The 10769-nt window shown below is 31.4% G+C and overlaps 1 pseudogene; it reads left to right on the top strand.

The window, feature by feature from the left end:
• The first annotated feature begins 1501 nt into the window (after positions 1-1501).
• Positions 1502-10769, top strand: part of LOC125873892 (uncharacterized) — an 18710-nt pseudogene continuing 9442 nt past the window's right edge.

The following is a 10769-nucleotide window of genomic DNA, read 5'->3' as shown; positions in this document are numbered from 1 at the left end:
TTTCACCTATGTGATGTGTGGAAGTAGGTCGCTTCCTATGAGAATTGGGCTTATTCTCAAAAGCACTCATGAAACCGGGATAGCACATGGCCATAACGTGCTGGCTTTAAAGCTCATGTCAACACCTTGATTTTTATGTGTGAGTAGTGATATTTTATTTCCCTTAAGCAGTCATAGTTCAAGTCTGAGACTACTACGACTCTGGAGTAAAAGTTACTGTTTCACTAAGTAGAGGTTCAATGCAGAGCACACCTTCATTATGCAAAGTAGTCCTCCTTCAGCTGATGGACTCTCTTATCTAATAGTAAAATGAGTGGGGGACTATTGGTCTTTTGAGCATTTTAATATTTATTTATTATTAATTTTTCTCACATAATTTTGTCAATGGATTAATACCCATTCTGCCACAATTACATGGAATAGAGGACGTGGGAGTTATGGCATTTCATTGCTACAACAGTATGCATTTGTGCCTAATTACTTAGTGGTCAATTAATGACCATATGTATTATGGACTTTGCTGCTTTCTGATAAACGTTGTAGTGAACGTTAGCATAGTCAAAGTGTAACACTTGGTGCATTTGTTACCCTCTCCTTTATTTCATTCTTTTATTCCTCCATTATACCTTGTAACCTATGTAACTCCTAAGGCCATTTATCTTCACTATTTACTACCCATTATCTTTCTATCAATTGGTAGGAAGACTTCCTCAACTACAAATAGTGATAGTCTTCATTTGGTTTGGTAGATACTACACACAAGAAAAAATATAGAGTGACTGAGTTAGTCAAAAAAGAGAGTTCTTATTAGTTGAAGGAAGGTGTTCTTTTTGTGGAGCTTTGAACTCAACTCTTGTCCAGGGTTGTTGAATTATATATTGTGAATAGGCTGTTGTATCCTAGAGGGGACAAGTCAAGAAGGACTACTGCTGGACCGGTGAAAACATTTGCTGCAGTGGGCTTGAATCTCCTTAAAGAGAGCGAGATATCCGCGCCTCAGCCTGAAGAGATTTATTTCTTCATTTTTTATTTTCAATTGTAATCTTGTTTTTTTTGTTATCTTGTATGTTTTCACTAATAATTTTTAAGGAGATTCAGTATGGCTACAATTGAAAAAACCGTGGATGTCAAGATGGGAGACCTTAACAAGCCATTTTGGTTCAATGGTAACCATTTTAAGAGATGGAAGGGTAAAGTACTTTTCTACTTGAGTCTTCTCAATGTTTCTTACGTGTTAACTGAGAAGAATCCTAAGAAAGTAGACATCACCTCTATGAATGATGATGAAACTATTTCTCATCTAGAGAAAGTGGAAAAGTTCGATGGTGACTCCTATAAGTGTCGATATTATATTCTTAATTGTCTATCTGATAATTTTTATGATTATTATGATAGAACTTACTCTAGTGCAAAGAAAATTTGGAAAGCATTGTAGAGTAAGTATGATAACGAAGAGGCTGGAGCGAAAAAATATGCGGCTAATAGATTTTTTCGTTTCCAAATGGTGGACAACAAATCAGTGTTAGACCAAGCTCAAAACTTTATAATGATTGTTGGAGAGCTAAGGTCCGAGGAGGTAAAAATTGGAGATAACCTTATTGTTTGTGGCATAGTAGATAAACTTCCACTTTCTTGGAAGGAATTTCAAAAAACTATGCGCCACAAACAAAAGGAAACCTCCCTTGAAACCTTGATAATGAAAATCCGCATGGAAGAAAAGGGAAGAGGCCAAGATGCACTTTTACAAACAGAAGAGAACAACATCACAACGAAGGTAAATTTCATTACTTCAAATAATGCTACTCCTGAAACTCACAAAAATACTTCTTTGAAGCCTAAGAAGAAAAAGTTCAAGAAAAATAATGGTAGACCTCCCAAGAAAAATAATGGTGAAAATAACCAAGCACAAAATCTACAAGTTCAAAACAAAGGACCGTGCTTTGTTTGTGGCAAGAGTGGGCATATTGCTCGATTTTGCAGATTTTGGAAACGTGGTCCTAACCCTCAGGGAAACGTTACCGAAGAACTTTTTGTGGCGGTGATTACCGACATAAACATGGTTGAGAATGTTGATGGATGGTGGGCTGATTCTGGTGCAAACCGTCATGTTTGTTATGACAAAGACTGGTTTAAGAAATATACTCATTTTGAGGTGCCCAAAACCATCATGCTTGGTGATGCGCACACTACTCAAGTGCTTGGAAAGGGAGATGTCGAATTGTGTTTTACTTCTAGAAGGGTATTAACTTTGGAAGATGTACTTTATACTCCTTCTATGAGGAAAAACTTGATGTCTAGTTTTCTTCTTATTAAAGTAGGCTTTAAACAAATTATTGAATCTGATCAATATGTAATAGTAAAGAAGGGTATTTTTGTGGGAAAGGGGTATGCATATGATGAGATGTTCAAATTGAATAAAACTTCTACTTCTGTTTACATGCTTTCTTCTACCAATTTTTGGCCTGCTCGTTTGTGTCATATTAATGACCGTTATGTTGGAATCATGAGTAGTTTAGGATTAATCCCAATGATAAAAAAGAATTTTGAAAAGTGTGAGGCTTGTAGTAAAGCCAAGATCACTAAAAGGCCTCATTTTCAAGTTGAAAGAAAAATTGATTTGTTAGAATTAGTTCATACTGATATTTGTGAACTTGGTGGAATTTTAACTCGTGGAGGTAATAGATATTTTATCACTTTCATAGATGATTTTTCTAAGTTTACATATGTTTACTTGATGAAAAATAAAAGTGATGCTTTTGAAAATTTCAAAACTTATCTCCATGAGGTTGAAAATCAGTTTGGAAGAAAAATAAAAAGAATTAGAACTGATAAAGGCCGTGAATATGAGTCAAATGAGTTTAATTCTTTTGTTAGATCATTGGGAATAATTCATGAAACTACTCCTCCTTACTCTCCTTCATCTAATGGAGTAACGGAAAGGAAAAATAGAACTTTGGTTGAATTGACTAATGTCATGCTTATTGAGTCACATGCACCTTTAAATTTTTAGGGTGAAGCTATTTTAACTGCTTGTTATGTGTTGAATCGAGTGCCTCATAGAAAGTCTAAATTGACACCTTTTGAATTGTGGAAAGGTTACAAGCTAAGTTTGGGATATCTAAGAGTTTGAGGTTGTCTAGCCTTTGTGAGGCTAATGGATCCCAAGATTACAAAGTTAGGTAAGAAAGTTACTACTTGTGCTTTTCTTGGTTATGCTTCAAATAGCCTATAGATTTTTTAATCTTGAAGATAATATTGTGATAGAATCGGGTGACGCTATTTTTCATGAGAATAAATTTCCTTTTGATTCTAAAAATAGTAGGGGTCAAAGGATTGAACAAAATATTTTGTCACTACCTAGTTCTTCTACTTCTACTTTGAAAAATAAAGAAGTTGATGATTTTGAGTTAAGAAGAAGTAAAAGAGCTAGAGTAGAAAAAGATTTTGGTCGTGATTTTTATGTGTTTAATGTTGGAGATGACCCTCTTACTTTGAAAGAAGCATTATCTTCACATGATTATATTTTTTGGAAAGAGGCAGTAAATGCTGAAATGGAATCACTAATTTCTAATAAAACATTGAAACTAGTTAATTTACCACCGGGTTGTAAAACAATTGGTTGCAAATGGGATTGAAACCTATAAATCCTTGAGTCATATGAGGAAACCCAACCTGGAGACTAGAGATCCTATAACCAGGTTCAAAGGAAAAAACTAATCATATGATGACTTAGTTGTGAAAAATGCACTATCTTTTAATTCCCTCCCTATGATGTGAGTGCACTGTTTCCTGTAGTTATGTGAAGGTTGAGTTGACAAAACTCTTAATGAATATCTGTAGCCCGTATGGGTGGAGTGTTAAGCTTACAGGAGCACTCTCGACAGATTTCACCTATGTGATGTGTGGAAGTAGGTCGCTTCCTATGAGAATTGGGCTTATTCTCAAAAGCACTCATGAAACCGGGATAGCACATGGCCATAACGTGCTGGCTTTAAAGCTCATGTCAACACCTTGATTATTATGTGTGAGTAGTGATATTTTATTTCCCTTAAGCAGTCATATTTCAAGTCTGAGACTACTACGACTCTGGAGTAAAAGTTACTGTTTCACTAAGTAGAGGTTCAATGCAGAGCACACCTTCATTATGCATAGTAGTCTTCCTTCAGCTGATGGTCTCTCTTATCTAATAGTAAAATGAGTGGGGGATTGTTGGTCTTTTGAGCATTTTAATATTTATTTATTATTAATTTGTCTCACGTAATTTTGTCATTGGTTTAATACCCATTCTGCCACAATTACATGGAATAGAGGGCGTGGGAGTTATGGCGTTTCATTGCTTCAACGGTATGCATTTGTGCCTAATTACTTAGTGGTCAATTATTGACCATATGTATTATGGACTTTGCTGCTTTCTGATGAACGTTAGCATAGTCAAAGTGTAACACTTGGTGCATTTGTTATCCTCTCCTTTATTTCATTCTTTTATTCCTCCATTATACCTTGTAACCTTTGTAACTCCTAAGTCCATTTATCTTCACTATTTACTACCCATTATCTTCCTATCAATTAGTAGAAAGACTTCCTCAACTATAAATAGTGATAGTCTTCATTTGGTTTGGTAGATACTACACACAAGAAAAAATATAGAGTGACAGAGTTAGTCAAAAAAGAGAGTTCTTATTAGTTGAAGGAAGGTGTTTTTTTTGTGGAGCTTTGAACTCAACTCTTGTCCAGGGTTGTTGAATTATATATTGTGAATAGGTTGTTGTATCCTGGAGGGGACAAGTCAAGAAGGACTACTACTGGACAGGTGAAAAACATTTGCTGCAGTGGGCTTGAATCTTCTTAAAGAGAGCGAGATATCCGCGCCTCAGCCTGAAGAGATTTATTTCTTCATTTTTTATTTTCAATTGTAATCTTGTATTTTTTGTTATCTTGTAAGTTTTCACTAACATATTATAATATCTTTCTACTAAGTTTCTTAATCTTGATATCTCTTTAATATTATTTTTTGGTAGTGCTAAATTCATAGTAATATGTAATAATATTTATTGTAATATTCTTCCGATATTTGTTTTAATCAGAATACTTCTTTAATATTATTTATGATATATTCTAGATATAACATATCTTCGGTTCTTTGGTACATATATAAATTTTCCTCCATTAATTGTTCTAATAGTTTTATATCTTCCATAGATTTTACCCAATATTGTAAATATTCATGGTTCATTTTAATCTGAATTTATTTATAAATCATACCATTCTATTCTTTCGAAGTCTAAATCATGTAGGTCTATTTCATACAATTCTTGATTTAATATATCTTCTGATTCATAATCATTAAATATTTTTTCCATATTATTCTTCTTAATTCGATTATTTCTATATTTTTAAGTACATATAAGATTAAAGTTTTGTAGTTTTCTATTATTTCATCATGCATGTATGTAGTCATGTTCTTTATTATGCAGATTTTTTATTTCAAATTATTTCTTCCTATCATATTCATAATTGATTAAATTCATATTAGATCATTATGAACTAGATTATCTTTATCATGTTTTCCTGTCACTACTAGCATCGTACTTTAGCGGATACTTCCTTCTTATCAGCGCCTCAACTTTGTTTAACAAATGTTATGGGTTTTAAGGAGTTTCCCATCGTCTCCTTTTAGCTCTGGATTTTTTCCGTCTTCCGATCGACGTAGCTCCGCATTTTTATAGTCATGCTGCTGACTAGCTTTAGACTTCATATTATCTTCATTAGTTTTTAGCTTTTGTATCTCGTTGTCCATACTGTCCACTTTTATACAAAGTGTAGTTATGGCTTTGAGTATCTCTTCCATTGTATTTTCGTTCTCAGTCTGAGTAGCTTTGTCTTGATAAGTAATCTGCAATAACATTCTTATCAGTTTTTATTACTTCAATTGTAAATGTGAAATTTAATATATTTAATACCAATCTCCTTATTTCTTTTGTTGTTACCGAATCTTGTATTTTTCTTGTTAGCCACCATTTTACTTGTGTATTATCTGTTCTTATAATAAATTTGTTATATACAATATATGGTTCAAATGATAATAAACACTTATATACTGAATATAATTCTTTTCTATTTATTTCCCATTTTATTTCTGTATTATTAAACGTTCCTGAATAATACCTGCAATGATGTTCTATCGTAGTGTCATCATACCTGTATTTTAATATTCCTCCATAACTTTTTTCACTTGCATCTGATTCTATTATATAAGTAAATTTTTTATTTTCATCTGGAAAGTATAGTTTAGGTAAGTTTTTACATAATAATTTTACCTTTTGTATTTGTATTTGGTCTTTTTTATCAAACTGATATTCTATATCTTTCTTTAATTTTTGTTGTAATGGTTTTAAATTCTCTGCTAATTTTGGTATGTATTCTCTTACTTGATTTACTAGTCCTAAGAATGATTGTAATTTCTTTTTTGTGTCTAGTTGTTCATTTGAGTTAATTATTTTTTGTACTATATGTGTTTGCATTTTTATTCCGTTTTTATCAATTTGTATTCCTAAGAATTCTATTTGATTTTTCATTATATCAGCTTTCTTTTTACTTAGACTTATACCTGAATATTCTATGATGTGTATAAATTTTTCTAATAATCTTATATGTTCATCTTGTGTCTTAGAATATAATAATATATCATCGATGTACACTACACAATTTTCTATTTGTTTAAAGTAATTGTCCATAAAGTGTTGATATCTACCTGGTGCGTTTTTATATCCAAATGGTAATACATTCCATTCATAAAATCCTTGTGGTACAGTGAATGCTGTTAGTTTTTTAGATTCTTCTTCTAGTTTTAAGTGATAAAATCCTGATTTACAATCAAATTTGCTAAAATAATTATATCCTTGTATTTGTCTTATCTTTAGTATTTTATTTGGTATCGGATAATTATATGTTTTAGTTTTTGCATTTAAATTTCTATAATCAATAACCATTCTGCTTTTTCCTCTTTTTTGTTCACTATGTTTATTTACGATAAATGCCGGGCTTGTATGCTTACTATTACTTTCTTGTATATATCTTTTTTCTAGTAATTCCTCTATATGTATCTTAAATTCGGTTAAATCATTAAAATTATACTTTAATGGTTTTTGGGTTATTATACTGTTATTATCAATTAGCTCAATTTTTACTTTTGTTTTATGTTTTTCCCATCCTTGTAAAGGATCCTCACTATATAATAATTCTAACTTATCTTGAATTATTTTTACTTTATCTATAGAGAATATAATTAATTCTATTTTAGGGTCTTCTTCTTTTATATTTTCTAATTTTTGTGTAATTTTTTTACTTCCTTTTATCCATTCTGTTGTTTTTCGTTTTTTATTATTTACTCTTTTTATTCCTATTTTTTGTTTACGCGGTGTTGTGAACCACCAGTGTGTTTTTGTTATTATATGTGGGTATAATTTTTCTAAAAATGGCATTCCTAATAGCATATCTTTTGTAGTTAATTCAAAGTTATATATTTCTTCTATAGTTAATATCTTATCCCATATTTGTACTTTTATATTTTTTGTCTTATATGTGATCATGCTTCCTTCATTATTAAATCCCATTACTAATATCGGTGTTTTTAATTTTCCCATTTATCTTCTGGTAAACAATTGTATTTACATAAATTAGCTTCTGCTCCCGTATCTATCATTGGTGCATAATATCGGTTGTAATATCCTTCTATTATTATCTTTGCAAGTATATATATTTTCATATTTTATTATACTAAAGCCCTTTTTACTATTACTCTTTTATTTTCATAATTTATTGTTAATTGCTTGTCTTCTAGATTATATGGTTTTACTTGTTCTAGTCATTTTATTCCTAAAATGATATTTTCATTTCCTGGATATATTTTAAATTTTATCACTATTGGTACTCCTCCAATGATTATTTCCTTTTCTGTTGTTTCTTCAGTATACATTAATGCTTTTGGTAGTTCGGGGCATGATTGCTCAATAGTTATTATTTCATCTTCCGTCACTAATTCTCTTGTAATATAGTTTTCTTCTCGTCCTGTATCTATTAATATTAAATATTTTTGTTGTTCCATTATTCCCGTTATGTAGTAATGATATGGTTTTATATCTTCTTCCATTGATTTTTGTGGGGTTTTTATCTATTCTCCTTGAGGTACTCATTATTGATGATATTTAGGGTATCTTATTGTTTATTCTTTTCAATGTGCTTAGTCTTTCTTTTACTATTTCTAAATCTTCTTCTATATCAATTTCATTATAACTATAATCGTTTTTTAATAGTTTTATATCTTCCATAGATTTTACCCAATATTGTAAATATCCGTAGTTCATTGTAATCTAAATTTATTTCTAAATCATACCATTCTATTCTTTCGAAGTCTAAATCATGTAGGTCTATTCCATACCATTCTTGATTTAATATATCTTCTGATTCATAATCATTAAATATTTTTTCCCATATTATTCTTCTTAATTCGATTATTTCTATATTTTTAAGTACATATAAGATTAAAGTTTCGCAGTTTTTTATCATTTCATCATGCATGTATGTAGTCATGTTCTTTATTATGTAGGTTTTTTATTTCAAATTATTCCTTCCTATCATATTCATACTTGATTAAATTCATATTAGATCATTATGAACTAGATTATATTTATCATGTTTTCCTGTCACTACCAGCAACGTACTTTAGCGGATACTTTCTTCTTATCAGCGCCTCAACTTTGTTTACTCCCCTATACGGCTTCCTCACCTACCGGTTTCTACATTAGGATGACATAGTATAGAAGTTTTCTCCCTGTTTCCAGTGTGCTAATAAACTAGAAATCATGATTCAAATAATTCTAATACATAATAACTAACATAAATTTATTCAAGCATATATATGATATTTCAGAAATATATGAAATTAGTTCCGCATATTTTTTAAACAATATACCTTTATCTTGCTTAGCCATGCTATCTGAAATATCTGATTGGATTTCAGATTTCTCCATATTAACTTTTAAGTATTTTTATAACTTAGGGGAGAGAGTGTTTTCAAGAAAATGTTTATTACGTTAGCTATTGCCTGCCTTTCATTTACATATATCCTCTCTTATATAGAGAAGAATTCTTACTTACTACACTACTTATAATAATGTACCTATATAGTATAATAATGTGCCTAATAATATAGTATGACACACCATACACTTGTCCACTTAATAAATTACACCCCCTATCATCCCTTACACATGCCCATCCTTATTATGACACACATTATGTAATGACCCTAAAGGTTATTTTTGGAAATTTTCATAAAATGACCGTTGTACCCCTCCCGATAGGTTCCCCGAGTCCTAATTGTTGTATTTTCGAAGTTGGTTTGAAGGAAAATTGATGAAAAGTTGAGTTTTTGGAAAGTTGAGTTTTTAAGAGTTAAAGTTTGGTTAAAAGTGTTATTTCGAGTCATTTGGAGTTTCGAGACTCGAATCGGATTTCCGTCGATTCCAGCAGTTTTAGAATGTCAAAACGGGTCTATTAGAATTTACGGAGTTGAATTTGGAGTTAAAACAAAGATTTGAGGTCCTAAGTTGCTAAAATTGTGAAATTTTGATCAAGAGTTGATTTTGGTCAACAAACGAGGTTCCGTGCTCGAAATGGAATTCCGAGAGCACCGTTGGATTCAGGGGGTGATTCTAAATGTAGAATGAGTCTTGGTTGAATTTTTAGAGGCCCCGAGTGCGTTTCGAGTTTTTGAGCCTAAAGTTAGTTTCTTGACGCCTTATCGGATACCGGGTCAAGGAGACCTCGAATTCAAATTTCGACGATTTCATTAAGTCCGAAATATCATTGTCAAGCTAGTAGCATATTTGGTTTGTGTTCGGGAAGTGCCAAATGAGTTTTGGGTGAGCTTTTAAGCTTCTTAGATGTTTTGACACTATTTCAACAAATTGTGGCAACTAAAGGGTACATTATTAGTTTTAAAGGTCGAAAAATTATTTCGAAAGTTATGAAATTTCGAGCATGAATTATAGGACTTATCTGCAAATTTTGGTGCATTTTTGCTAACCCGAGATTGGACTTTTATCGCAAATAAGAAATAATTGTTTACCGAGTAGAAATGATATTTGACTGGGCAAACGAGCATGAAATTGAGTTCCGATTGAACAAGCAAGTCCGTATCATTATTTAAGACATTTACAAAAAAGAATCGGGTCATTTCACTATCGTATGAGGAAATTACGACCTTTTCAGTGAAAGATTAACTGCTGTTTTTCTGGTGCATAACAGCCATGTACTATTATAAAAATCTCAAATTGTGTTCATTTGGTATTTTGAGCATATCGAGAGTTCTAGAGATCGGAATGGAGTGATTCTTGCAGGTTTCTTCTTGAATTAATATGAGGGTTAGTATTCAATCTTCAATTCGACATTTTCTCATAATTTCTTTATCTGGTTTTTTTTTCCCATCCGTAAATCTCTTGGAAAAAATTGGGGTTTTATCGATTTGGACTCCCTTTTAGATGAAAAAGGTATATTTACGATCCTTATGTTATGGGTAAACTGATTTTAACATAAAATTATTGATTCATCGATTATTTTCATCATATTAACCGCGTACAATTTGGACTTTCCCGGTAAAGTTAAAGTTTGATAAATTGAGAATTTCAAGGTCGATCTTAACTCCGTTTTTGATGAAATTTCATATTTGAACTTATCTAAGCATGGGTAAGATGTTTTTCAAGAGATAT

The sequence above is a fragment of the Solanum stenotomum genome, chromosome 8, assembly GCF_019186545.1.
Source record: "Solanum stenotomum isolate F172 chromosome 8, ASM1918654v1, whole genome shotgun sequence".
In the NCBI taxonomy this organism is placed as follows: Eukaryota; Viridiplantae; Streptophyta; class Magnoliopsida; order Solanales; family Solanaceae; genus Solanum; species Solanum stenotomum.
This window is presented reverse-complemented; position numbering and strand designations above follow the sequence as displayed.